The 24,305-nt window shown below is 42.6% G+C and overlaps 1 protein-coding gene across 1 annotated transcript in view; it reads left to right on the top strand.

Moving 5' to 3' along the window:
- Positions 1-24,305, top strand: part of LOC139756511 (uncharacterized) — a 235,979-nt gene that overhangs the window by 39,497 nt on the left and 172,177 nt on the right. The gene's annotated exons all lie outside the window — the stretch shown is intronic.

The raw sequence follows: 24,305 nt of genomic DNA on the forward strand, positions 1-24,305 counted from the left end.
TCTCTTACCCTTTCATTGCTTACTCAACCAAACCACCTCTCACAACATATTGTCCTCAAGCATTTAATTTCCAGCGCATCCACCCTCCTCCGCACAACCCTATCTATAGCCCATGCTTCACAACCATATGATATTGTTGGAACCTTTCCATGGTTTACCCCAGATGTTTCACATGCCCTGGCTCATTCCATTGACAGCACATCAACCACGATATGCCTCATCGTTCCAATTCTCTTTATTCTTTGCATGCCTCTCACCCTCCTATATGTTCAGGCCCCAATCACTCAAAATCTTTCTCACTCCATTCTTCCCCCTCCAATTTGGTCTTCCACTTCTCCTTGTTCCCCCCCCCTCTGACACATATATTCACTTTGTCAACCTTCCTTCACTCATTCTCTCCATATGTCCAGACTATTTCAACACACCCTCTTCTACTCTCTCAACCAGTCTCTTTTTATTACCACATATCTCTTTTACACTTTCATTACTTACTCGATCAAACTACCTCACACCACATATTGTCCTCAGACATTTCATTTCCAAGAAATCCACCTTCCTCCATACAACCCTATCTATAGCCCAGGCCCTCACTACCATATAATATTGTTGGAACTATTATTCCTTTAAACGTACCCATTTTTGCTTTCAGATAACGTTTTCACTTTCCACACATTCTTCAGTGCTCCAATAACCTTTGCCCTTTCCCCAACCCTGTGACCCACTTCCGCATCTATGGTTCCATTTGCTTCTAACTTCACTCCCAGATATCTAAAATACTTCACTTCCTCCAATTTTTCTCCATTCAAACTTACCTCCCAATTAACTTGTACCTCACCCCTGCTGAACCTAATAACCTTGCTCTTATTCACATTTACTCTCAACTTTCTCGTCTCACACTTTTTTCCAAACTCAGTCACCCACTAATGCAGTTTCTCACTTCAATCAGCCACCATTGCTGTATCATCAGTGAACAGCAACTGACTCACTTCCCACACCCTCTCATCCCAAACAGACTGCATACTCGCCCCTCTCTCGAAAATGCTTACATTTACCTCCCTGACCACCACATCCATAAACAAATCAAATAACCATGGTGACATCACAACCCCCTGCTGCAGACTGACCTTCATTGGGAACCAATCACTCTCCTCTCTCCTACTCGTACACTGCCTTACATCCTTGATGAAAACTTTTCACTGCTTCTGACAGCTTACCTCCCACACCATATACTCATATGACCTTCCACAAGGCATCCCTGTTAATCCTATCATATGCCTTCTCCAGATCCATAAATGCCTCATACGAATCCATGTGTTTTTTAGAATATTTCTCATTCTTCAAAGCAAACACCTGATCCACACATTCTTTACCTCTGAAACCACACTGCTCCTCCCTAATATGATGCTCTGTACAAGCCTTTAATCTCTCAATCAGTACCCTCCTATACAATTTTCCAGGAATACTCAATAAACTTATGCCTCTGTAGTTTGAACACTCACCTTTATCCCCTTTGCCTTTGTACAATTGACACTATGCTTGCATTATGCCAATTCTAAGGCACTTCACCAAGATCCATACCTAAATTGAATATCCTTACCATATGCATGCATTATGCCAATTCTAAGGCACTTCACCAAGATCCATACCTAAATTGAATATCCTTACCAACCAATCAACAACACAGTCCTCCGCTACCAAGATCCATACCTAAATTGAATATCCTTACCAACCAATCAACAACACAGTCCTCCCCTTTCTTAATAAATTCAACTGCAATACGATTGAAACCTGCTGCCTTGCTGGATTTCATCATCCGCAATGCTTTCACCACCTCTTCTCTCTTAACCAAAGCATTCTTCCTGACCTTCTCACTTTGCACACAACCCCACTTCAAAATACCCTACATCTGCCACTCTTATCATCAAACACATTCAACAAACCTTCAAAATATTCATTCCATCTCACTTCATCACTACTTATTATCACTTCCCACCTTGCCCCTTCACCTGCAGGACTGGGGGGCTGAAAACCCTTCTCCTCCTTGTATTTTGATGTCTAAAAGGGGAAACAGGAGTCAAGCGGGGAGTGTTCATCCTCCTTAAAGGGGTAGATTGGGGTGTCTGAATGTGTGTGAATGTAACCAAGATGAGAAGTAAGGAGAGATAGGTAGTATGTTTGATGAAAGAAATATGAATGCTGTGGCTCAGTGAAACTAAGCTTAATGGTAAAGGGGAAGAATGGTTTGGAAAAGTCTTAGGAGTAAAGTCAGGAGTCAGTGAGAGGACAAGAGCTAAGGAAGGAGTAGCACTGCTCCTGAAGAAGGAGTTGTGGGAGTATGTGATAGAGTGTAAGAAAGTAAATTCTGGATTGATGTGGGTAAAACTGGAAGTGGATGGAGAGAGATGGGTGATTATTGGTGCTTATGCACCTGGTCAATAGAAGAAAGATCATGAGAGGCAAGTGTTTTGGGAGCAACTAAGTGTGGCAGTAGGTTTGGTGCACAAGACTGGGTATTAGTAATGGGTGATCTAAATGTGAGGGTGAGTAATGTAGCAGTTGAGGGTATGATTAGTGTACATGGGGTATTTAGTGTTATGAATGGAAATAGTGATGAGCTTGTGGATTTGTGCAGAAAAAAGACTGCTGATTGGGAATACCTGGTTTAAAAAGAGAAATATTATACATAAGTATACATATTTGAGTAGGAGATGGTCAAAGGGCATTATTGGATTATGTGTTGATTGATAGGCATGTAAAAGAGACTTTTGGTTGTTAACGTGCAGAGAGGGGCAGCTGGAGGGATGTCTAATTGCTATCTTGTGGAGGCAAAGGTGAAGATTTCTAAGAGGTTTTCAAGAAAAAATAAGAGAACGTTGGGGGAGAAGAAAGTGGTGGGAGATAGTGAGCTTGGAAAGGAGAATTATGTGGAAGTACTGGGAAAGATTGAGTGCAGAATAGCAAAATGTGAGAGCAAATAATGAGAGGGAAGTGGGTGAGGAATGGGATGCATTAAGGGAAGCAGTGATGGCATGTGCAAAAGATGCATTTGGCATAAGAAAGGTGGGAGGTGTGCAGATTAGAAAGAGTAATGAGTGGTGGAATGGTGAAGTAAAGTTGTTATTGAAAGAGAAAAGAGAGGCATTTGGACAGTACTTACAAGGAAGGAGGGCCAATGACTGGAAGATGTATAGAAAGAAGTGGCAGGATGTCAGAAGGAAGGTGCAAGGGTTGAAAAAGTGGGCAAATGAGAGTTGGGGTGAGAGAGTATCATTAAACTTTAGGGATAATAAAAGGAGTTGACTGGTTGGTAAGGATATTTAATGTATGTACGACTCATGGTGAGGTGCCTGAGGATTAGCGGAATGCATGCATAGTGCCATTGTACAAAGGCAAAGGGGATAAAGGTGAGTGCTCAAATTACAGAGGTATAAGTTTGTTGAGTATTCCTGGGAAATTATATGGGAGGGTATTGATTGAGAGGGTGAAAGCATGTACAGAGCATCAGATTGGAGAAGAGCAGTGTGGTTACAGAATTGGTAGAGGATGTGTTGATCAGGTGTTTTCTTTGAAGAATATATGTGAGAAATACTTAGAAAAGCAAATGGATTTGTATGTAGCATTTATGGATCTGGATAAGGCGTAAGATAAGAGTTGATAGAGATGCTCTGTGGAAGGTATTAAGAATATATGGTGTGGGAGGCACGTTATTAGAAGCAGTGAAAAGTTTTTATAAAGGATGTAAGGCATGTGTATGTGTAGGAAGAGAGGAAAGTGATTGGTTCTCAGTGAATGTTGGTTTGCGGCAAAGGTGTGTGATGTCTCCATGGTTGTTGAATTTGTTTATGGATGGGGTTGTTAGGGAAGTGAATGCAAGAGTTTTGGAGAGAGGGGCAAGTATGCTGTCTATTGTGGATGAGAGGGCTTGGGAAGTGAGTCAGTTGTTGTTTGCTGATGATACAGCGCTGATGGCTGATTCGGGTGAGAAACTGCAGAAGCTGGTGACTGAGTTTGGTAAAGTGTGTGAAAGAAGAAAGATGAGAGTAAATATGAATAAGAGCAACGATATGAGGTACCGTAGGGTTGAGGGACAAGTCAATTAGGAGGTGAGTTTGAATGGAGAAAAACTGGAGGAAGTGAAGTGTTTTAGATATATGGGAGTGGATTTGGCAGTGAATGGAACCATGGAAGTGGAAGTGAGATACAGGGTGGGGGTGGGGACGAAGGCTCTGGGAGCATTGAAAAATGTGTGGAAGTCGAGAACATTATCTGGGAAAGCAAAAATGGGTATGTTATATGATTGTAAGGCGTGGGCTATATATAGAGTTGTGCGGAGGAGAGTGGATGTGCTGGAAATAAGATGTTTGAGGACAATATGTGGTGTGAATAGGTTTGATTGAGTAAGTATTGAAAGGGTAAGAGACATGTGTGGTAATAAAAAGAGTGTGGTTGAGAGTGCAGAAGATGGTGTTTTACATGGTTTGGTCACATGGAGAGAATGAGTAAGGAAAGATTGACAAAGAGGATATATGTGTCAGAGGTGGAGGGAACGAGAAGTGGGAGACCAAATTGGATGTGGAAAGATGGAGTGAAAAAGATTTTGAGTGATTGGAGCCTAGACATGAAGGAGGGTGAAAGGCGTGCAAGGAAAAGAGTGAATTGGAACAACGTGTTATACCAGGGTTGCCATGCTGTCAATGGATTGAACCAGGGCATGTGAAGCGTCTGGGGTAAACCATGGAAAGTTTTGTGGGGCCTAAATGTGGAAAGGGAGCTGTGGTTTCGGGGCATTATACATGACAGCTAGAGACTGAGTGTGAACGAATGTGGCCTTTGTTGTCTTTCCTAGCACTACCTCGTGCACATGTGGGGGGAGGGGGTTTGTTATTTCATGTATGGTGGGGTGGCGATGGAAATGAATAAAGGCAGCCAGCATGAATTATGTACATGTGTATATATGTATATGTCTGTGTATATATATATATATATATATATGTATACGTTGAGATGTATAGGTATGTATATTTGTGTGTGTGGACGTGTATGTATGTACATGTGTATGTGGGTGGGTTGGGCCATTCTTTCATCTGTTTCCTTGCGCTACCTCGCTAACGCGGGAGACAGCGACAAAGCAAAATAACATAATAGATTTTATTTATTTATTTATCATTTATTTTGCTTTGTTGCTGTCTCCCGCGTTAGCGAGGTAGTGCAAGGAAACAGACGAAAGAATGGCCCAACCCAACCACATACACATGTATATACATACACGTCCACACACACAAATATACATACCTATACATCTCAGTGTACACATATATATACACACACAGACATATACATATATACACATGTAGATAATTCATACTGTCTCCCTTTATTTCTTCCCATCGCCACCTCGCCACACATGGAATAGAAAGCCCCTTCCCCCTCATGTGTGCGAGGTAGTGCTACGAAAAGACAACAAAGGCCCCATTTGTTCACACTCAGTCTCTAGCTGTCATGTAATAATGCACTGAAACCACAGCTCCCTTTCCACATTCAGGCCCCACTGAACTTTCCATGGTTTACCCCAAACGCTTCACATGCCCTGGTTCAATCCATTGACAGCTCGTCGACCCCGGTGTACCACATCGATCCAATTCACTCTATTCCTTGCACGCCTTTCACCCTCCTGCGTGTTCAGGCCCCGATCACTCAAAATCTTTTTCACACCATCTTTCCACCTCCAGTTTGGTCTCCCACTTCTCCTCGTTCCCTCCACCTCTGACACATATATCCTCTTGGTCAATCTTTCCTCACTCATTCTCACCATGTGACCAAACCATTTGAAAACACCCTCCTCTGCTCTCTGAATCACACTCTTTTTATTTCCACACATCTCTCTTACCCTTACATTGCTTACTCGATCAAACGACCTCACACCACATTTTGTCCTCAAACATCTCATTTCCAGCACATCCACCCTCCTGCGCACAACTCCATCCATAACCTACGCCTCGCAGCCATACAACATTGTTGGAACCACTATTCCTTCAAACATACTCATTTTTACTTTCCGAGATAATGTTCTCGACTTCCAAACATTCTTCAAGGCTCCCAGAATTTTCGCCCCCTCCCCCACCCTATGATTCACTTCTGCTTCCATGGTTCCATCCACTGCCAGATCCACTCCCAGATATCTAAAACACTTCACTTCCTCCAGTTTTTCTCCATTCAAACTTACCTCCCAATTGACTTGACCCTCAACCCTACTGTACCTAATAACATTGCTCTTGTTCAAATTTACTCTTAACTTTCTTCTTTCACACACTTTACCAAACTCAGTCACCAGCTTCTGCAGTTTCTCACATGAATCAGCCACCAGCGCTGTATCATCAGCGAACAACAACTGACTCACTTCCCAAGCTCTCTCATCCACAACAGACTGCATACTTGCCCCTCTTTCCAAAACTCTTGCATTCACCTCCCTAACAACCCCATCCATAAACAAATTGAACAACCATGGATACATCACACATCCCTGCCACAAAGCTACATTCACTGAGAACCAATCACTTTCCTCTCTTCCTACATGTACACATACCTTACATCCTCGATAAAAACTTTTCACTGCTTCTAACAACTTGCCTCCCACACCATATATTCTTAATACCTTTCACAGAGCATCTCTATCAACTCTGTCATATGCCTTCTCCAGAAACATAAATGGTACATACAAATCCATTTGCTTTTCTAAGTATTTCTCACATACATTCTTTAAAGCAGTCACCTGATCCACACATCCTCTACCACTTCTGAAACCACATTGCTCTTCCCCAATCTGATGCTCTGTACATGCCTTCCCTAAATCACTGCTTCCCTAAATACATCCCATTCCTCCCCCACTCACCTTACCTCCTTTGTTCTCACCTTTTTCCATTCTGTACTCAGTCTCTCCTGGTACTTCCTCACACAAGTCTTCTTCCCAAGCTCACTTACTCTCACCACTCTCTTCACCCCAACATTCACTCTTCTTTTCTGAAATCCCCTACTAAACTTCACCTTCGCCTCCACAAGATAATGATCAGACATCCCTCCATTTGCACCTCTCAGCACATTAACATCCAAAAGTCTCTCTTTCGCGCGCCTGTCAATTAACACGTAATCCAATAACGCTCTCTGGCCATCTCTCCTACTTACATACATATACTTATGTATATCTCTCTTTTTAAGCCAGGTATTCCCAATCACCAGTCCTTTTTCAGCACATAAATCCACAAGCTCTTCACCATTTCCATTTACAACACTGAACACCCCATGTATACCAATTATTCCCTCAACTGCCACATTACTCACCTTTGCATTTAATCACCCATAACTATAACCCGGTCTCGTGCATCAAAACCACTAACACACTCATTCAGCTGCTCCCAAAACACTTGCCTCTCATGATTTTTCTTCTCATTCCCAGGTGCATATGCACTAACAATCACCCATCTCTCTCCATCCACTTTCAGTTTTACCCATATCAATCTAGAATTTACTTTCTTACACTCTCTCACATACTCCCACAACTCCTGTTTCAGGAGCAGTGCTACTCCTTCCCTTGCTATTGTCCTCTCACTGACCCCTGACTTTACTCCCAAGACATTCCCAAACCACTATTCCCCTTTACTCTTGAGCTTCGTTTCACTCAGAGCCAAAACATCCAGGTTCCTTTCCTTAAACATACTACCTATCTCTCCTTTTTTCTCACCTTGGTTACATCCACACACATTTAGACACCCCAATCTCAGCCTTCTTTGCTTTGAAGAATGTATGTGAGAAATGCTTAGAAAAGCAAATGGATTTGTATGTAGCATTTATGGATCTGGAGAAGGCATATGATAGAGTTGATAGAGATGCTCTGTGGAAGGTATTAAGAATATATGGTGTGGGAGGCAAGTTGTTAGAAGCAGTGAAAAGTTTTTGTCGAGGATGTAAGGCATGTGTACGTGTAGGAAGAGAGGAAAGTGATTGGTTCTCAGTGAATGTAGGTTTGCGGCAGGGGTGTGTGATGTGTCCATGGTTGTTTAATTTGTTTATGGATGGGGTTATTAGGGAGGTGAATGCAAGAGTTTTGGAAAGAGGGGCAAGTATGAAGTCTGTTGTGGATGAGAGAGCTTGGGAAGTGAGTCAGTTGTTGTTCGCTGATGATACAGCGCTGGTGGCTGATTCATGTGAGAAACTGCAGAAGCTGGTGACTGAGTTTGGTGAAGTATGTGAAAGAAGAAAGTTAAGAGTAAATGTGAATAAGAGCAAGGTTATTAGGTACAGTAGGGTTGAGGGTCAAGTCAATTGGGAGGTAAGTTTGAATGGAGAAAAACTGGAGGAAGTAAAGTGTTTTAGATATCTGGGAGTGGATCTGGCAGCGGATGGAACCATGTAAGTGGAAGTGAATCATAGGGTGGGGGAGGGGGCGAAAATCCTGGGAGCCATGAAGAATGTGTAGAAGTCTAGAACATTATCTCGGAGTGTAAAAATGGGTATGTTTGAAGGAATAGTGGTCCAACAATGTTGTATGGTTGCGAGGCGTGGGCTATGGATAGAGTTGTGCGCAGGAGGGTGGATGTGCTGGAAATGAGATGTTTGAGGACAATGTGTGGTGTGAGGTGGTTTGATCGAGTAAGTAATGTAAGGGTAAGAGAGATGTGTGGAAATAAAAAGAGCGTGGTTGAGAGAGCAGAAGAAGGTGTTCTGAAATGGTTTGGGCACATGGAGAGAATGAGTGAGGAAAGATTGACCAAGAGGATATATGTGTCGGAGGTGGAGGGAACGAGGAGAAGTGGGAGACCAAATTGGAGGTGGAAAGATGGAGTGAAAAAGATTTTGAGTGATCGGGGCCTGAACATGCAGGAGGTTGAAAGGCGTGCAAGGAATAGAGTGAATTGGATCGATGTGGTATACCGGGGTTGACGTGCTGTCAGTGGATGAATCAGGACATGTGAAGCGTCTGGGGTAAACCATGGAAAGTTGTGTGGGGCCTGGATGTGGAAAGGGAGCTTCGGCTTCGGGCATTATTGCATGACAGCTAGAGACTGAGTGTGAACGAATGGGGCCTTTGTTGTCTTTTCCTAGCGTTACCTCGCACACATGAGGGGGAGGGGGATGGTATTCCATGTGTGGCGAGGTGGTGATGGGAATGAATAAAGGCAGACAGTGTGAATTGTGTGCATGGGTATATAGGTATGTGTCTGTGTGTGTATATATATGTGTACATTGGGAGGTATAGGTATGTATGTTTGCGTGTGTGGACGTGTATGTATATACATGTGTATGGGGGTGGGTTTGGCCATTTCTTTTGTCTGTTTCCTTGCGCTACCTCACAAACGCAGGAGACAGCGACAAAGCAAAATAATAAAATATATATATATATATATATATATATATATATATATATATATATATATATATATATTTTTTTGCTTTGTTGCTGTCTCCCGAGTTTGCGAGGTAGCGCAAGGAAACAGACGAAAGAAATGGCCCAACCCACCCCCATACACATGTATATACATACACGTCCACACACGCAAATATACATACCTACACAGCTTTCCATGGTTTACCCCAGACGCTTCACATGCCCTGATTCAATCCACTGACAGCACGTCAACCCCGTTATACCACATCGATCCAATTCACTCTATTCCTTGCCCTCCTTTCACCCTCCTGCATGTTTAGGCCCCGATCACACAAAATCTTTTTCACTCCATCTTTCCACCTCCAATTTGGTCTCCCACTTCTCCTCGTTCCCTCCACCTCCGACACATATATCCTCTTGGTCAATCTTTCCTCACTCATTCTCTCCATGTGCCCAAACCATTATAAAACACCCTCTTCTGCTCTCTCAACCACGCTCTTTTCATTTCCACACATCTCTCTTACCCTTACGTTACTTACTCGATCAAACCACCTCACACCACACATTGTCCTCAAACATCTCATTTCCAGCACATCCACCCTCTTGCGCACAACTCTATCCTTAGCTCACGCCTCACAACCATACAACATTGTTGGAACCACTATTCCTTCAAACATACCCATTTTTGCTTTCCGAGATAATGTTCTCGACTTCCACACATTCTTCAAGGCTCCCAGGATTTTCGCCCCCTCCCCCGCCCTATGATCCACTTCCGCTTCCATGGTTCCATCCGCTGCCAGATCCACTCCCAGATATCTAAAACACTTTACTTCCTCCAGTTTTTCTCCATTCAAACTCACCTCCCAATTGACTTGACCCTCAACCCTACTGTACCTAATAACCTTGTTCTTATTCACATTTACTCTTAACTTTCTTCTTTCACACACTTTACCAAACTCAGTCACCAGCTTCTGCAGTTTCTCACATGAATCAGCCACCAGCGCTGTATCATCAGCAAACAACAACTGACTCACTTCCCAAGCTCTCTCATCCCCAACAGACTTCATACTTGCCCCTCTTTCCAAAACTCTTGCATTGACCTCCCTAACAACCCCATCCATAAACAAATTAAACAACCATGGAGACATCACACACCCCTACTGCAAACCTACATTCACTGAGAACCAATCACTTTCCTCTCTTCCTACACGTACACATGCCTTACATCCTCGATAAAAACTTTTCACTGCTTCTAACAACTTGCCTCCCACACCATATATATATATATATATATATATATATTTCTTTTTTTTCTTTTTTTTTTCATACTATTCGCCATCTCCCGCATTGGTGAGGTAGTGTTAAGAACAGAAGACTGAGCCTTTGAGGGTAATCCTCAATTGGCTCACTTTTGTGTTCCTCCTGGAAAATTAAAAACGAAATGGAAGGATTTCCAGCCCCCGCTCCCTCCCCCTTTAGTCGCCTTCTACGACACGCTGGGAATACTTCTCACGTTTTCCCTGCGTGTCGTAGAAGGCGACTAAAAGGGAAGGGAGCGGGGGGCTGGAAATCCTCCCCTCTCATTTTTTAATTTTCCAAATGAAGGAATAGAGAAGGGAGCCAAGTGAGGATATTCCCTCAAAGGCTCAGTCTTCTGTTCTTAACGTTACCTCGCTAACGCGGGAAATGGCGAATAGTATAAAAAAAAAATATATATATATATATATATATATATATATATTATCCCTGGGGATAGGGGAGAAAGAATACTTCCCACGTATTCCCTGCGTGTCGTAGAAGGCGACTAAAAGGGAAGGGAGCGGGGGGCTGGAAATCCTCCCCTCTCGTTTTTTTAATTTTCCAAAAGAAGGAACAGAAAATTGGGCCAGGTGAGGGTATTCCCTCAAAGGCCCAGTCCTCTGTTCTTAACGCTACCTCGCTAATGCGGGAAATGGCGAATAGTTTGAAAGAAAAGAAAGATATATATATATATATATATATATATATATATATATATATTTTTTTTTTTTTTTTTTTTTATACCTTGTCGCTGTCTCCCGCGTCTGCGAGGTAGCGCAAGGAAACAGACGAAAGAAATGGCCCAACCCCCCCCCCCCCATACACATGTACATACACACGTCCACACACGCAAATATACATACCTACACAGCTTTCCATGGTTTACCCCGGACGCTTCACATGCCTTGATTCAATCCACTGACAGCACGTCAACCCCTGTATACCACATCGTTCCAATTCACTCTATTTCTTGCCCTCCTTTCACCCTCCTGCATGTTCAGGCCCCGATCACACAAAATCCTTTTCACTCCATCTTTCCACCTCCAATTTGGTCTCCCTCTTCTCCTCGTTCCCTCCACCTCCGACACATATATCCTCTTGGTCAATCTTTCCTCACTCATTCTCTCCATGTGCCCAAACCATTTCAAAACACCCTCTTCTGCTCTCTCAACCACGCTCTTTTTATTTCCACACATCTCTCTCACCCTTACGTTACTTACTCGATCAAACCACCTCACACCACACATTGTCCTCAAACATCTCATTTCCAGCACATCCATCCTCCTGCGCACAACTCTATCCATAGCCCACGCCTCGCAACCATACAACATTGTTGGAACCACTATTCCTTCAAACATACCCATTTTTGCTTTCCGGGATAATGTTCTCGACTTCCACACATTCTTCAAGGCTCCCAAAATTTTCGCCCCCTCCCCCACCCTATGATCCACTTCCGCTTCCATGGTTCCATCCGCTGCCAGATCCACTCCCAGATATCTAAAACACTTCACTTCCTCCAGTTTTTCTCCATTCAAACTCACCTCCCAATTGACTTGACCCTCAACCCTACTGTACCTAATAACCTTGCTCTTATTCACATTTACTCTTAACTTTCTTCTTCCACACACTTTACCAAACTCAGTCACCAGCTTCTGCAGTTTCTCACATGAATCAGCCACCAGCGCTGTATCATCAGCGAACAACAACTGACTCACTTCCCAAGCTCTCTCATCCCCAACAGACTTCATACTTGCCCCTCTTTCCAAAACTCTTGCATTTACCTCCCTAACAACCCCATCCATAAACAAATTAAACAACCATGGAGACATCACACACCCCTGCCGCAAACCTACATTCACTGAGAACCAATCACTTTCCTCTCTTCCTACACGTACACATGCCTTACGTCCTCGATAAAAACTTTTCACTGCTTTTAACAACTTTCCTCCCACACCATATATTCTTAATACCTTCCACAGAGCATCTCTATCATATGCCTTCTCCAGATCCATAAATGCTACATAGAAATCCATTTGCTTTTCTAAGTATTTCTCACATACATTCTTCAAAGCAAACACCTCATCCACACATCCTCTACCACTTCTGAAACCACACTGCTCTTCCCCAATCTGATGCTCTGTACATGCCTTCACCCTCTCAATCAATACCCTCCCACATAATTTACCAGGAATACTCAACAAACTTATACCTCTGTAATTTGAGCACTCACTCTTATCCCCTTTGCCTTTGTACAATGGCATTATGCACGCATTCCGCCAATCCTCAGGCACCTCACCATGAGTCATACATACATTAAATAACCTTACCAACCAGTCAACAATACAGTCACCCCCTTTTTTAATAAATTCCACTGCAATACCATCCAAACCTGCTGCCTTGCCGGCTTTCATCTTCCGCAAAGCTTTCACTACCTCTTCTCTGTTTACCAAATCATTTTCCCTAACCCTCTCACTTTGCACACCACCTCGACCAAAACACCCTATATCTGCCACTCTATCATCAAACACATTCAACAAATCTTCAAAATACTCACTCCATCTCCTTCTCACATCACCACTACTTGTTATCACCTCCCCATTTGCGCCCTTCACTGAAGTTCCCATTTGCTCCCTTGTCTTACGCACTTTATTTACCTCCTTCCAGAACATCTTTTTATTCTCCCTAAAATTTAATGATACTCTCTCACCCCAACTCTCATTTGCCCTTTTTTTTACCTCTTGCACCTTTCTCTTGACCTACTGTTTCTTTCTTTTATACATCTCCCACTCAATTGCATTTTTTTCCTGCAAAAATTGTCCAAATGCCTCTCTCTTCTCTTTCACTAATACTCTTACTTCTTCATCCCACCACTCACTACCCTTTCTAATCAACCCACCTCCCACTCTTCTCATGCCACAAGCATCTTTTGCGCAATCCATCACTGATTCCCTAAATACATCCCATTCCTCCCCCACTCCCCTTACTTCCATTGTTCTCACCTTTTTCCATTCTGTACTCAGTCTCTCCTGGTACTTCCTCACACAGGTCTCCTTCCCAAGCTCACTTAATCTCAACACCCTCTTCACCCCAACATTCACTCTTCTTTTCTGAAAACCCATACAAATCTTCACCTTAGCCTCCACAAGATAATGATCAGACATCCCTCCAGTTGCACCTCTGAGTACATTAACATCCAAAAGTCTCTCTTTCGCACGCCTGTCAATTAACACGTAATCCAATAACGCTCTCTGGCCATCTCTCCTACTTACATAAGTATACTTATGTATATCTCGCTTTTTAAACCAGGTATTCCCAATCATCAGTCCTTTTTCAGCACATAAATCTACAAGCTCTTCACCATTTCCATTTACAACACTGAACACCCCATGTATACCAATTATTCCCTCAACTGCCACATTACTCACCTTTGTATTCAAATCACCCATCACTATAACCCGGTGTCGTGCATCAAAACCACTAACACACTCATTCAGCTGCTCCCAAAATATATATATATATGTATATATATATATATATATATATATATATATATATATATATATATATATATATATATATATATATATATATATATAATGTTTATAGTTGTGTTACTGGAGTGATAGTTTTCATACATGGTGCTTTGACAAGAAAATAGTGAAATTGGAAAAAATGTAGCTTAGACATTGAAGCTTATTGATACAGTGGTTAAATTGATGAGAACTACTATTGACGTTTGTGTAAATAAATTATACATTCCCCTTTTCCATAGCCAGAGGTTGAACCATTATGTGACATTCATTTTCTCATTTCATTTCAAGCTAGAAGTTTCAGTTTTCTGAATTATTTCTTACATTTTTCATATGTATATATATGTATATGTGTATGTGTGTATATGTGCGTGTGTATGTGTATGTATATATATATGTATGTGTATGTATATTATCCCTGGGGATAGGGGTGAAAGAATACTTCCCACGCATTCCTCGCTTGTCGTATAAGGCGACTAGAGGGGATGGGAGCGGGGGGCCAGAAATCCTCCCCTCGTATTTTCTAACTTTCTAAAATGGGAAACAGAAGAAGGAGTCACACGGGGAGTGCTCATCCGCCTCGAAGGCTCAGACTGGGGTGTCTAAATGTGTGTGGATGTAACCAAGATGTGAAAAAAGTAGAGATAGGTAGTATGTTTGAGGAAAGGAACCTGGATGTTTTGGCTCTGAGTGAAACGAAGCTGAAGGGTAAAGGGGAAGAGTAGTTTGGGAATGTCTTGGGAGTAAAGTCAGGGGTTAGTGAGAGGACAAGAGCAAGGGAAGGAGTAGCAGTACTCCTGAAACAGGAGTTGTGGGAGTATGTGATAGAATGTAAGAAAGTAAATTCTCGATTAATATTGGTAAAACTGAAAGTTGATGGAGAGAGATGGGTGATTATTGGTGCATATGCACCTGGGCATGAGAAGAAAGATCATGAGAGGCAAGTGTTTTGGGAGCAGCTGAATGAGTGTGTTAGTGGTTTTGATGCACGAGACCGGGTTATAGTGATGGGTGATTTGAATGCAAAGGTGAGTAATGTGGCAGTTGAGGGAATAATTGGTATACATGGGGTGTTCAGTGTTGTAAATGGAAATGGTGAAGAGCTTGTAGATTTATGTGCTGAAAAAGGACTGGTGATTGGGAATACCTGGTTTAAAAAGCGAGATATACATAAGTATACGTATGTAAGTAGGAGAGATGGCCAGAGAGTGTTATTGGATTACGTGTTAATTGACAGGCGCACGAAAGAGAGACTTTTGGATGTGAATGTGCTCAGAGGTGCAACTGTAGGGATGTCTGATCATTATCTTGTGGAGGCTAAGGTGAAGATTTGTATGGGTTTTCAGAAAAGAAGAGTGAATGTTTGGGTGAAGAGGGTGGTGAGAGTAAGTGAGCTTGGGAAGGAGACTTGTGTGAGGAAGTACCAGGAGAGACTGAATACAGAATGGAAAAAGGTGAGAACAATGGAAGTAAGGGGAGTGGGGGAGGAATGGGATGTATTTAGGGAATCAGTGATGGATTGCGCAAAAGATGCTTGTGGCATGAGAAGAGTGGGAGGTGGGTTGATTAGAAAGGGTAGTGAGTGGTGGGATGAAGAAGTAAGATTATTAGTGAAAGAGTAGAGAGAGGCATTTGGACAATTTTTGCAAGGAAAGAATGCAATTGAGTGGGAGTTGTATAAAAGAAAGAGACAGGAGGTCAAGAGAAAGGTGCAAGAGGTGAAAAAGAGGGCAAATGAGAGTTGGGGTGAGAGAGTATCATTAAATTTTAGGGAGAATAAAAAGATGTTCTGGAAGGAGGTAAATAAAGTGCGTAAGACAAGGGAGCAAATGGGAACTTCAGTGAAGGGCGCAAATGGGGAGGTGATAACAAGTAGTGGTGATGTGCGAAGGAGATGGAGTGAGTATTTTGAAGGTTTGTTGAATGTGTTTGATGATAGAGTGGCAGATATAGTGTGTTTTGGTTGAGTTGGTGTGCAAAGTGAGAGGGTTAGGGAAAATGATTTGGTAAAGAGAGAGGAGGTAGTAAAAGCTTTGTGGAAGATGAAAGCCGGCAAGGCAGCAGGTTTGGATGGTATTGCAGTGGAATTTATTAAAAAAGGGGGTGACTGTATTATTGACTGGTTGGTAAGGTTATTTAATGTATGTAGGACTCATGGTGAGGTGCCTGAGGATTGGCGGAATGCGTGCATAGTGCCATTGTACGAAGGCAAAGGGGATAAGAGTGAGTGCTCAAATTACAGAGGTATAAGTTTGTTGAGTATTCCTGGTAAATTATATGGGAGGGTATTGATTGAGAGGGTGAAGGCATGTACAGAGCATCAGATTGGGGAAGAGCAGTGTGGTTTCAGAAGTGGTAGAGGATGTGTGGATCAGGTGTTTGCTTTGAAGAATGTATGTGAGAAATACTTAGAAAAGCAAATGGGTTTGTATGTAGCATTTATGGATCTGGAGAAGGCATATGATAGAGTTGATAGAGATGCTCTGTGGAAGGTATTAAGAATATATGGTGTGGGAGGCAAGTTGTTAGAAGCAGTGAAAAGTTTTTATCGAGGATGTAAGGCATGTGTACGTGTAGGAAGAGAGGAAAGTGATTGGTTCTCAGTGAATGTAGGTTTGCGGCAGGGGATTGTGATGTCTCCATGGTTGTTTAATTTGTTTATGGATAGGGTTGTTAGGGAGGTGAATGCAAGAGTTTTGGAAAGAGGGGCAAGTATGAAGTCTGTTGTGGATGAGAGAGCTTGGGAAGTGAGTCAATTGTTGTTCGCTGATGATACAGCGCTGGTGGCTGATTCATGTGAGAAACTGCAGAAGCTGATGACTGAGTTTGGTAAAGTGTGTGAAAGAAGAAAGTTAAGAGTAAATGTGAATAAGAGCAAGGTTATTAGGTACAGTAGGGTTGAGGGTCAAGTCAATTGGGAGGTAAGTTTGAATGGAGAAAAACTGGAGGAAGTAAAGTGTTTTAGATATCTGAGAGTGGATCTGGCAGCGGATGGAACCATGGAAGCCGAAGTGGATCATAGGGTGGGGGAGGGGGCGAAGATCCTGAGAGCCTTGAAGAATATGTGTAAGTCGAGAACATTATCTTGGAAAGCAAAAATGGGTATGTTTGAAGGAATAGTGGTTCCAACAATGTTGTATGGTTGCGAGGCGTGGGCTATGGATAAAGTTGTGCTGGAGGAGGATGGATGTGCTGGAAATGAGATGTTTGAAGACAATGTGTGGTGTGAGGTGGTTTGATCGAGTAAGTAACGTAAGGGTAAGAGAGATGTGTGGAAATAAAAAGAACGTGGTTGAGAGAGCAGAAGAGGGTGTTTTGAAATGGTTTGGGCACATGGAGAGAATGAGTGAGGAAAGATTGACCAAGAGGATATGTGTGTCGGAGGTGGAGGGAACGAGGAGAAGTGGGAGACCAAATTGGCGGTGGAAAGATGGAGTGAAAAAGATTTTGTGTGATCGGGGCCTGAACATGCAGGAGGGTGAAAGGAGGGCAAGGAATAGGGTGAATTGGATCGATGTGGTATACCGGTGTTGACGTGCTGTCAGTGGATTGAATCAGGGCATGTGAAGCGTCTGGGGTAAACCATGGAAAGCTGTGTAGGCATGTATATTTGCGTGTGTGGACGTATGTATATACATGTATATGGGGGTGGGTTGGGCCATTTCTTTCTTCTGTTTCCTTGCGCTACCTCGCTAATGCGGGAGACAGCGACAAAGCAAAAAAAAAAATATATATATATATATATATATATATATATATATATATATATATATATATATATATATTTATATTATATATATATATATATCCCTGGGGATAGGAGGGAAAGAATTCTTCCCACGTATTCCCTGATTGTCATGGAAGGCTACTAAAAGTGGAGGGAGGGAGCGGGTGGCTGGAAATCCTCCCCTCTTGTTTTTTTTTTTTTTTACTCTCCAAAAGAAGGAACACACGGGATAGGGGCGAGGTGAGGATATTTCCTCAAAGGGCCAGTCCTTTTTTCTCAAAGCTACCTCGCTAATGCAGATAATGGCGAATAGGGTGAAGGATGAAGGAAGGATATATATTTATATTCATTTATCTTTCTTTGTCGCTGTGTCCCACGTTAGCGAGGTAGCGCAAGGAAACAGACGAAAGAATCGCCCAACCCACCCACATACACATGTATATATATACGCGTCCACACACCCAAATATACATAGCTATACATCTCAACGTATACATATATACACACACACAGATATATACATATATACACATGTACATAATTCATACTGTCTGCCTTTATTCATTCCCATTGCCACCTCGCCAGACATGGAATACCAACCCCCTCCCCCTCATGTGTGCGAGGTAGCACTAGGAAAGACAACAAAGGCCCCATTCGTACACACTCAGTCTCTAGCTGTTGTGTAATAATGCACTGAAACCACAGCTCCCTTTCCACATCCCGGCCCCACAGAACTTTCCATGGTTTACCCCAGACGCTTCACATGCCGTGGTTCAATCTATTGACAGCACGTCGACCCTGGTATACCACATCGTTCCAATTCACTCTATTCCTTGCACGCCTTTCACCCTCGTGCATGTTCAGGCCCCGATCACTCAAAATCTTTTTCACTCCATCTTTCCACCTCCAATTTGGTCTCCCACTTCTCGTTCCCTCCACCTCTGACACATATATCCTCTTTGTCAATCTTTCCTCACTCATTATCTCCATGTGACCAAACCATTTCAAAACACCCTCTTCTGCTCTATCAGCCACACTCTTTTTGTTACCACACATCTCTCTTACCCTATTATTACTTACTCGATTAAACCACCTCACACCACATATTGTCCTCAAACATCTCATTTCCAGCACATCCACCCTCCTCTGCACAACTCTATCCATAGCCCACGCTTCGCAACCATACAACATTGTTGGAACCACTATTCCTTCAAACATACCCATTTTTGCTTTCCGAGATAAGGTTCTCGACTTCCACACATTCTTCAAGGCTCCCAGAATCTTCACCCCCTCCCCCACCCTATGATTCACTTCCACTACCATGGTTCCATCTGCTGCCAAATCCTCTCCCAGATATCTAAAACACTTCACTTCCTCCAGTTTTTCTCCATTCAAACTTACCTCCCAATTGACTTGACCCTCAACCCTACTGTACCTAATAACCTTGCTCTTATTTACATTTACTCTCAACTTTCATCTTTCACTCACTTTACCAAACTCAGTCACCAGCTTCTGCAGTTTCTCACATGAATCAGCCACCAGCGCTGTATCATCAGCGAACAACAACTGACTCACTTCCCAAGCTCTCTCATCCACAACAGACTGCATACTTGTCCCTCTTTCCAAAACTCTTGCATTCACCTCCCTAACAACCCCATCCATAAACAAATTAAACAACCATGGAGACATCACACACCCCTGCCGCAAACCTACATTTACTGAGAACCAATCACTTACCTCTCTTCCTACACGTACACATGCCTTACCTCCGCGATAAAACCTTTTCACTGCTTCTAACAACTTGCCTCCCACACCATATATTCTTAATACCTTCCACAGGACATCTCTATCAACTGTATCATATTCCTTCTCCAGATCCATAAATGCTACATACAAATCTATTTGCTTTTCTAAGTATTTCTCACATACATTCTTCAAAGCAAACACCTGATCCACACATCCTCTACCACTTCTGAAACCACACTGCTCTTCCCCAATCTGATGCTCTGTACATGCCTTCACCCTCTCAATCAATACCCTCCCATATAATTTACCAGGAATACTCAACAAACTTATACCACTGTAATTTGAGCACTCACTCTTATTCCCTTTGCCTTTGTACAATGGCACTATGGAAGCATTCCGATAATCCTTAGGCACCTCACCATGAATCATACATACATTAAATAACCTTACCAACCAGTCAACAATACAGTCGCCCCCTTTTTTAATAAATTTCACTGAAGTACCATCCAAACCTGCTGCCTTGCCAGCTTTCATCTTCCACAGTGCTTTTACTACCTCTTCTCTGTTTACCATATCATTTTTCCTAACCCTCTCACTTTGCATACCACCTCAACCAAAACACCCTATATCTGCCACTCTATCATCAAACACATTCAACAAACCTTCTCACATCACCACTACTTGCTGTGATCTCCCCATTAGCCCCCTTCACTGAAGTTCCCATTTGTTCCCTTGTCTTACTCACCTTATTTTCCTCCTTCCAAAACATCTTTTTATTTTCCCTCAAATTTAATGATGCTCTCTCACCCCCTCTCATTTGCCCTCTTTTTCACCTCTTGCACCTTTCTCTTGACCTCCTGTCTCTTTCTTTTATACATCTTCCACTCATTTGCATTATTTCCCTGGAATAATCTTTTGCACAAGCCATCACTGCTTCCCTAGATACCTCCCATTCCTCCCCCTTTCCCCTTACCTCTTTTGTTCTCATCTTTTTCCATTCTGTTCTCAGTCTGTCCTGGTACTTCCTCACACAAGTCTCCTTCCCAAGCTCGCTTACTCTCACCATTATCTTCACCCCAACATTCTCTCTTCTTTTCTGAAAACCTCTACAAATCTTCACCTTTGCCTGCACAAGATAATGATCAGACATCCCTCCAGTTGCACCTCTCAGCACATTAACATCGAAAAGTCTCTCTCGCGCGCCTATCAATTAACATGTAATCCAATAATGCAGTTGCACCTCTCAGCACATTAACATCGAAAAATCTCTCTTTCGCGCGCCTATCAATTAACATATAATCCAATAACGCTCTCTGGCCATCTCTCCTACTTACATACGTATACTTATGTATATCTCTTTTTAAACCAGGTATTCCCAAGTCCTTTTTCAGCGCATGAATCTACAAGCTCTTCACCATTTCCATTTACAACACTGAACACCCCATGTATACCAATTATTCCCTCAACTGCCACATTGTTCACCTTTGCATTCAAATCACCCATCACTGTAACCCAGTCTCGTGCATCAAAACCACTAACACACTCATTCAGCTGCTCCCAAAACACTTGCCTCTCATGATCTTTCTTCTCATGCCCAGGTGCATATGCACCAATAATCACTCATCTCTCTCCATCAACCTTCAGTTTTACCCATATCAATCTAGAATTTACTTTCTTACACTCTATCACATACTCCCACCACTCCTGTTTCTGGAGTAGTGCTACTCCTTCCCTTGCTCTTGTCCTCTCACTAACCCCTGACTTTACTCCCAAGACATTCCCAAACCACTCTTCCTCTTTACCCTTGAGCTTTGTTTCACTCAGAGCCAAAATGTCCAGGTTCCTTTCCTCAAACCAACCACTTATCTCTCCTTTTTTCTCATCTTGGTTACATCCACACACATTTAGACACCCCAATCTAAGCCTTCGAGGAGGATCTGCACTCCCCGCGTGACTCCTTCTTCTGTTTCCCCTTTTAAAAGTTAAGATACAAGGAGGGGAGGGTTTCTAGCTCCCCGCTCCCATCCCCTTTAGGCGACTAGAGGTGATGGGAGCGGCGGGCTGGAAACCCTCCCCTCCTTGCATTTAACTTTCTAAAAGTTGAAACAGAAGAAGGAGTCACGCGGGGAGTGCTCATCCTCCTCTAAGGTTCAGATTGGGGTATTTAAATATGTGTGGATGTAACCAAGATGAGAAGAAAGGAGAAATAGTAAGTATGTTTGAGGAAGGAAACCTGGATGTTTTGGCTTTGAGTGAAACGAAGCTCAAGGGTAAAGGGGAAGAGTGGTTCGGGAATATCTTGGGTGTAAAGTCAGGGGTTAGTGACAGGACAAGAGCAAGGGAAGGAGTAGCACTGCTTCTGAAAAAGGAGTGGTGGGAGTATGTGACAGAGTGTAAGAACATAAACTCTTGATTGATAAGGGGTAAAACTGAAAGTTGATGGAGAGAGATGGGTGATTATTGGTGCATATGCACCTGGGCATGAGAAGAAAAATCATGAGAGGCAAGTGTTTTGGGAGCAGCTGAGTGAGTGTGTTAGTAGTTTTGATGCATGAGACCGGGTTATAGTGATGGGTGATTTGAATGCAAAGGTGAGTAATGTGGCAGTTGAGGGAATAATTGGTGTACATGGAGTGTTCAGTGTTGTAAATGGAAATGGTGAAGAGCTTGTAGATTTATGTGCTGAAAAAGGACTGGTGATTGGGAATACCTGGTTTAAAAAGCGAGATATACATAAGTATACGTATGTAAGTAGGAGAGATGGCCAGAGAGCGTTATTGGGTTACGTGTTAATTGATAGGCGCGCGAAAGAGAGACTTTTGGATGTTAATGTGGTGAGAGGTCCAACTAGGTGGATGTTTGATCATTATCTTGTGGCGGCGAAGGTGAAGATTTGTAGAGATTTTCAGAAAAGAAGAGAGAATGTTAGGGTGAAAACAGTGGTGAGTGTACTTGAGCTTGGGAAGGAGACTTGTGTGAGGAAGTACCAGGAGAGATTGAGTACAGAATGGAAAAAGGTGAGAACAAAGGAGGTAAGGGGAGTGGGGGAGGAATGGGATGTATTTAGGGAAGCAGTCATGACTTGTGCAAAAGATGCTTGTTCCATGAGAAGCATGGAAGGTGGGCAGATTAGAAAGTGTAGTGAGTGGTGGGATGAAGAAGTAAGATTTTTAGTGAAAGAGAAGAGACAGGTATTTGGACAATTTTTGCAGGGAAATAATGCAAATGAGTGGGAGATGTATAAAAGAAAAGGCAGGAGGTCAAGAGAAAGGTGCAAGAGGTGAAAAAGAAGGCAAATAATTGTTGGGGTGAGAGAGTATCATTAAATTTTAGGGCGAATAAGATGTTTTGGAAGGAGGTAAATAAAGTGCATAAGACAATGGAACAAATGGGAACTTCAGTAAAGGGGGCTAATGGGGAGGTGATAACAAGTAGTGGTGATGTGAGGAGATGGAGCGAGTATTTTGAAGGTTTGTTGAATGTGTTTGATGATAGAGTGGCAGATATAGGATGTTTTGGTGGAGGTGGTGTGCAAAGTGAGAGGGTTAGGAAGAATGATTTGGTAAACAGAGAAGAGGTAGTAAAAACTTTGCGGAAGATGAAAGCAGGCTAGGCAGCAGGATTTGGATGGTATTGCAGTGGAATTTATTAAAAAAGGGGTGACTGTATTGTTGACTGGTTGGTGAGGTTATTTAATGTATGTATGACTCATGGTGAGGTTCCTGGGGATTGGCGGAATGCTTTCTTAGTGTCACTGTACAAAGGCAAGGGATAAAAGTGAGTGCTCAAATTACAGAGGTATAAGTTTATTGAGTATTCCTGGGAAATTATATGGGAGGGAATTGATTGAGAGGGTGAAAGCATATACAGAGCATCAGATTGGGGAAGAGCAGTGTGGTTTCAGAAGTGGTAGAGGATGTGTGGATCAGGTGTTTGCTTTGAAGAATGTATGTGAGAAATACTTGGAAAAGCAAATGGATTTGTATGTAGCATTTATGGATCTGGAGAAGGCATAAAATAGAGTAGATAGAGATGCTCTGTGGAAGGTATTAAGAATATATGGTGTGGGAGGCAAGTTGTTAGAAGCAGTGAAAAGTTTTTATCGAGGTTGTAAGGTATGTGTACGTGTAGGAAGAGAGGAAAGTGATTGGTTCTCAGTGAATATAGGTTTGCAGCAGGGGTGTGTGATGTCTCCATGGTTGTTTAATTTGTTTATGGATTGGGTTGTTAGGGAGGTGAATGCAAGAGTTTTGGAAAGAGGGGTAAGTATGCAGTCTGTTGTGGATGAAAGAGCTTGGGAAGTGAGTCAGTTGTTGTTCACTGATGATACAGCGCTGGTGGCTGATTCATGTGAGAAACTTCAGAAGCTGATGACTGAGTTTGGTAAAGTGTGTGAAAGAAGAAAGCTGAGAGTAAATGTGAATAAGAGGAAGGTTATTAGGTACAGTAGGGTTGAGGGCAAGTGAATTGGGAGGTAAGTCTTACTGGAGAAAAACTGGACGAAGTGAAGTGTTTTAGATATCTGAGAGTGGATTTGGCAGCGGATGGAACCATGAGCGGAAGTGAATCATAGGGTGGGGAAGGGGGCGAAAGTTCTGGGAGCATTGAAGAATGTGTGGAAGTC

Source organism: Panulirus ornatus, chromosome 22 (assembly GCF_036320965.1).
Source record: "Panulirus ornatus isolate Po-2019 chromosome 22, ASM3632096v1, whole genome shotgun sequence".
Taxonomy (NCBI): domain Eukaryota; kingdom Metazoa; phylum Arthropoda; class Malacostraca; order Decapoda; family Palinuridae; genus Panulirus; species Panulirus ornatus.